This window comes from Phoca vitulina, unplaced genomic scaffold, assembly GCF_004348235.1.
Source record: "Phoca vitulina isolate PV1807 unplaced genomic scaffold, GSC_HSeal_1.0 scaffold2, whole genome shotgun sequence".
Classification (NCBI taxonomy): Eukaryota; Metazoa; Chordata; class Mammalia; order Carnivora; family Phocidae; genus Phoca; species Phoca vitulina.
The window spans coordinates 69989105-69994963 of record NW_022589705.1 but is presented as its reverse complement, the minus strand read 5'-3'; the positions used below and the strand labels follow the sequence as shown (position 1 = coordinate 69994963).

At 58.3% G+C, this 5859-nt stretch overlaps 1 protein-coding gene across 2 annotated transcripts in view; it reads right to left on the bottom strand.

Annotated features, from left to right (window-relative positions):
• The window catches only part of RIMS3 (regulating synaptic membrane exocytosis 3), a 39286-nt gene extending 33735 nt beyond the window's left edge, over nt 1–5551 (bottom strand). For both annotated transcript variants that reach the window (XM_032431759.1, XM_032431752.1), the window contains exon 1: nt 5275–5551. The gene's annotated coding sequence lies outside the window, so the exon portion shown is untranslated. The remainder of the gene's footprint in view (nt 1–5274) is intronic.
• Nucleotides 5552–5859: the final 308 nt, after the last annotated feature.

Below are 5859 nucleotides of genomic sequence, written 5' to 3'. Positions count from 1 at the left end.
GGGGGGGGGGGCAGTGTTTAGTTTCTGGTTTTTAGGCTTCACCAGGGAAATGATGTTGGAGCCGGTATCTCTTTGAAAGCTAAGTAGGAGTTAAAGCAGCAGGAGGAGGAGTGCATTCCAGGACGGAGGACCATGTGTGAAAGTCCTGTGGCTGAGGGAGAGGAAGAATGGTACCACATGACAGAAGAAGGGAGGCAAGGACCGGAGCACACAGGGCCTCGGAGACTGCGTCAGAGTCTGGCTTTGGTTCCCAGAAGTCTTGGAAGGGTCTTACACAGGGAGATGATACAATCAAATGTTTATCTTTCAAAGATCACTCTGGCTGCGGTGTAAAAAATGAAATAAAGTGGGGCAAGAACAGAAACGGAAGGAGCCGACTCTAGGAGGCCGTCCCTGTGGTCCAGGTGGGAGCCGACGGTGGCCTGGAATGGGGCGGCAGGCGGGGCGAGAGATACGGAGAGCTAACACGACTTGCTGAGGACGGCTGTGGATGTGGGGGTGAGGGAGAGGGAGGTGTCCAGGAGAACTTCCAGCTTTCCAGCTTGAGCAAGTGGGTGGATGGTGGCAGCAGAGATGAGCTGGAGATGCTGGAGGCACCACAGGTGCCAGCAGGCGGAGCTGGGGACCTGGGGACCTGGGTTTGGACCCTAGGCAGATTGTGAGACATCTAAATGTGGCCCAGGAAGCAGTCAGACCTGCAGGGCCTGAGGCCGGGCGGGATCCCTCAGGTCCAGAGAGTAATGAGATGACCTCGCAGTGGAGGAGGAGTGGGCAGTGCAGAGAGGAGGTTGCGGGGAGGCAGGGGGCAGTGGCAATCCTGGTGGCAGCAGGGCCTGGGGGCAGAGTGACCAGAAGCTCTGAGCTCAGCAAATCAGAACCATGAAATCTAAAGGTTAATTCCCTCAGCCCCAGGAGGTATCAGGCTTTGGCTCCACCTCTCCTGGCCAAGCCTCTGGCCTCAGCACAGACACCTTCCAGCCTCCCTTCCCCACAGCACCTCTTCCTCCTACCAAGACACAGCTCGGGGTGGGGGGGGGCTCCACCTAGGAAAGACTTCCCCAGTCCCGGCATGCACTCTGCTGTCCAACAACCTGGGTTTGAATCCCAGGTCTCCACTTGATAGCTCTGTGACTTGGGCCAAGAAATTTAACCTCACTGCCCTCATCTATATAACAGAAATAACAGTAGTACCTACCTCACGGGGCTGTTGGAGGGTTAGTATGCAAAGCAGTTAATAGAGAACCTAGTACACAGTAAGTACTCAATAAATGTTACTATTATTAACATCCCGCCCACCTTGGGACAGTTAGTCATGCCCTCCACCTTGCACCTCCTCCACTTGGGACCTATTTGCAGGTCTATGTCTCTCCCTGCTTCTTCCTACCCCTACCCCTATTTGTGGGGCTACATAATATGCAGGGCCCAGTGCTAAATGAAAATGTGGGATCCTTGTTCAAAATTAGGAGTTTCAAGATGGTGATAGCAGAACACTAACCCGAGTGTGTGGTCCTGCTAACGCAGGGCTCCGTGCAGCCATTGACTCATGAAACCAGCCCTGTCCCCACCCCCACCCAGCCCTGGGCCTGGCCTGGAGTAGGTGTCAGCCCCATGCAACAGGGTAAAAATGCCAACTGACGTCGAGATAGGGTTTTGTCATTTCCATCTGGAATTTCATTTAATCCTTCCCATAGAAATAACATCAACTCCGTTTTACAGTTGACGACACTGAGGTTTAGAGATGGGGTGGGCCTTGCCAGAAGTCACCCGCCTCCTCAACTGCAGAGCTGGGATGTGAACATAGGCCTGGTGCCAAAGCCCTGCCTCTTGCCCTCTGGCTCCCTGGGGAGGTAGGGAGAACCTGGCCCCAAGGGGTGAACTTTGTCAACAGGCCCAGAGAGAGGGAGCTGGAGGGACTGGGACCGGCCCCCTCCCTCCTGGGGCGGGCCACATAAACAACCAGCTCCCTGGGCACCAGGGCTACCCAGGGAAGGGGGTGTGAAAGGGCAAAAGGTCACTCCTAAGAAGGCTCTGCCTGAGGACCATAGACTCCAGCCCCTGCTCTGGAAATGAAACCCTGCCTTCTCGGCTTAAAGCCCTTTAGGGACTGCCATTGGCCTCGGGAGAACTCCTAAGCCTTTAGTATCCTACTGACCAGGAAGGTCTGGCCTCTGCCACCGGCACACTCTCTACCCTCTTTCCTCCACTGCTGCCCTCCCCCGCCACACCAAGCCCCTCCCACCATCACCCAGGCCTGAGCACACACTGCTCCCTCTCCTAATCCCTGCTTCTTTGCCTCCTCAACTCCTTGTCACCCTAGGCTCCCTGAATCCTTCCTTTCAACACACTGACACAAGTGTAATTAGCTGCCCTGGACCATCCTGGGCTAGAATGCAGGCTCCACGGAGGCAGGGCTGCATGACTCACAGAGCTCGGCACATCAGCTGTCTGAAGGCATGCCCCTGCAACAGAGGCAGGAGGGTCCTGCACACCTTCGCCCCTTCTCTCCACTCCCCCCTCATCCTCTTTTTCTTGTTCAGGTATCTTGAGCTCAAGGTGGGAGAAACCCAAACTTGCAAAGGGAAGAGAATCGTCATATAGTACGCACCTTCCACCTGCCAGCCCTGGGCTGGGGGCTGTACATCCAAGTCACTGCATCTAACCCCCAAGCACCTTCCTGATGGGGGTGGGGCAGTATAAGTGTAAATTATTCCTATTTTCCAGAGGAGTCTGAGACCAGTTGCCTGAAGTGGCCAATAGAGCCTGGAAGTGGAGAATGCAGGATTTGAACCCAGGTCTGTCTGATGCTCAAATACCTGGTGTCCTCTCTGCCCCTGTGACTGTCCCCAGCCAGCTCACTTCCAGCCAGGGAGCAACTGTTTCTCACCCATACCTTCAGTTCACACACACCCAAAGCAGCTCAGCTCCTTGTCAGGTCAGCAAAACCCTAGTGCCGAAGGCAGCTCCGGGGTTAGTGAGAGGCCCATGTAGAAATCACCCCTCCCCTGGGTCAACAAAATGCCAGTCTAGGAGAAATACACCCCTCCTCTTCCCGTCAGCCAAATACTAAAGGGGGAGACACCCCCACTGTCAGCAAAATGCTGGTACAGGAGGTATGCCCTGCACCCCAAGTCAGCAAAAGCCAGTGCGAGAGACACTTCCCCACCCCTCTCTGCCCAGGGTCTAAGACATGGGCTGGGGGTGCACAGAGTCCTCCAAAGTAGAGCCCTTGGGGTGGGGTGGGGGGAGCTTTGGGGCTGGGGCTGCCGTTGCCTGGGGGAGGAGGCTGCAGCTGGGGAGCGGGCAGACTCGGGTGAGAGTTCTCACATGGCACTAATGAAATCAACCACCAGCCTGCCCCCCCCCCTTCCCCAGGGACCCTCCAGGCTCCAGCTGATGCAATGCCCAGGCCAGATAATTGTTTTCTTCCCTCCTTAAAGGGCCAGCTGCTGTTGCAGCTGCAGACATCACCCAGACCCCTGAGAGACCCCGCAGAGCTTAGCACCTGATTAGGGATAGGGGGAGCCCAGAAAGTAGCAGCTTGGCCCCAGGCTCTGCAGAGGAAAATCCAATTAATGTCCGAAACCAGAAATGTCTGTGAGCAGGGAGGGAAGGAGACATGAGAGTTAAGACAGAGACAGCGCCTGGCCCACAACCACATGCCCCGAGGGAAGGGAACCTGGTCCTGGCTGCGTCCTCAACACCTGGCTTCTGCCTGCCTGTCCCGTCAAGTCCTTGGCACGGGGGTTGTTAGTGAGTTCAGCAGTGCCAGGCACTGTGCGAAGCAGCTCAGATCCACCATTTCAATCACTCCTCCCAGCAGAACTGGAAGGTGGGTCTATTTTACTGAAGGAGGCTCCTAGAGGAGAAGTGATTCCCTCAATAACACACAGCCGGGAAGTGGCAGAGGCCGGGTTTGAAGTCAAGTTTGCCTGACTCTGGGCTTCATTCCCTGCAGAGGGTTGAGTAGGTGTCGACCCCAGGGCTGGAGGTCCCTAAGCCAGGCAGCCTGGGCACCTATGGCAGGAAGGGGGTCTGTGGGCCCTAAACAGGTTCAGAAGGGCACAGTGCTTGGTTTAAGCACAGATTTCATGGACCCCTTCCCTAATTCCACCCCCCCCACACCCCCCCCAACCAGAGAATGTCCCATTAGGCTACCCACATGCCCCCAGGGACAGTTGGCAGCTGCCTGATTACAGACTAATTGGTGGCTGGCAGCAACTGTGTGTGGGGGGAGGGGCTAGCTAGTTAACCCCTTGGTGACCAGGCCTAGCCCAGAAAGGCCCTCTCCCTGCCACTTCAGGCCCCAAACCCAAGGACCCTAGACTTAAAAGGCATCATAGGCAGAGGACAGGACCAAAGGGGCATCAGCCTTCCTCTCCAAACCCAGACAACACCCTTGAAGCTAGGGGTGGACACTGACAATCACCCAGGTGCCAGCCAGCACCCCTTGTTCTCTGGCCTTGGATATGGCATTACCTACTCCATTCAAGACCACAGGAGCTATGGGCCCTCCCTGGGTTTCCAGGCCCAGGATACTGGGAAGAAACCCACTCCTCTGGGTTGGGTTGTCCAGAGAAGGTGATGTGGGCATGGGTCCAGGCAGCCTGGAGGCCAGCCAGTGAAGCTACCCTCCCCTTGAATGAAAGGGTGTCCAGGTTGCCCACCAAGAGTCCTGCCAAGCCTCCCTGAACCCTGGACTCCCCACCGTGGATTACCAATTGCCTTTCCCAGCTTCCCAAAAGTCCCCTCTTCCTACCCTAGGGCTGGAGTGAGTACCACCCCTTTTCTTTCATGGGCTGGGGGGGGTCCTCTGGGCCCCACAGTGGTGTTTCATTGGGAGGAAAGAGTGCCTGCTTCTCAACCAGGGCACAGGCAGGAGGGAGAAAGCAGGCTGCCTTCCAGCTCCCTTTCCAGGAGAGATTTGAGGCACTTTCTAAAAATGCCATGCGAGGCAATGCTGTTGAAGACCAGGGCCCCAGGTGCTCTGAGAATCAGCAAAGAACTCAAGACTCTGGGGTCCCCTACCCCATTTTTCAGGCTTCCTCAAATACCCCACGTTCCCCTCTCATACCTTAGCCCCCACCCCTGAGCCATCACATACACTCTGCTCATCCTCTGAGCCCCCGCCCTGCACCCCCCCCAACCCTGCACACTCACATCCCTACGTGGCGCCTCACTGCCGGAACCCTCTCCCCCCTCCCCCCGGTGGTCCCCCAGATCTCCGCAGCCCCCTCCCCACGTCCACTCCCAGGCGAGCAAGGCCTACTGACTTACCCGGAGGTGGGGCCAGGGTCCAGACAGGGAGGGGTCTCCGCTGGGCGAGGCGGCTCCACAAGGCGGGGCAGGTGCTGCCCCTGGACCCCGCCCCGCGGACCCGGCGGTGGGCGCGGCCCGGTCCCAGGCGGGCGGCGGACTCCGAGGGGGTAGGGGCGCGGGGCGGGGAGGGGCGGCGAAAGAGGCTCACGGGGGCATCGCCCGCCACCGGGCCGGGCAGCTCCGCTCCGCCCGCCTGCGCTGCCGGCTCCGCAGCAGCCACGGTTCTCAGCCGCCGCCGGGTGCAAAGCCCAAGCCCCGGCCGGCGGGAGGCGAAGAGGGAGGCGGGGCCTGATGGGGGCGGGGCCTCGGTCAGGCGGGTGGGGTCACTGGAGGGGCGGGGCCACTGGGGGCAGGGCCTTTGGTGGTGGGCGGACCTAGGGGAATGGGGAGAGTCTGGGTTCGCTTGGTTGCAAGCAACCCAGGCTAACAGGACCTCGAAGGGTTGGGGTCTAGAGGACGCCTCAAGCCTCTCCACGTCCCTAGGACACTCCTGCCTCATGTCTGCTCCCCCCTCCACCACCATGTCTATCTGTACTTTTTCAT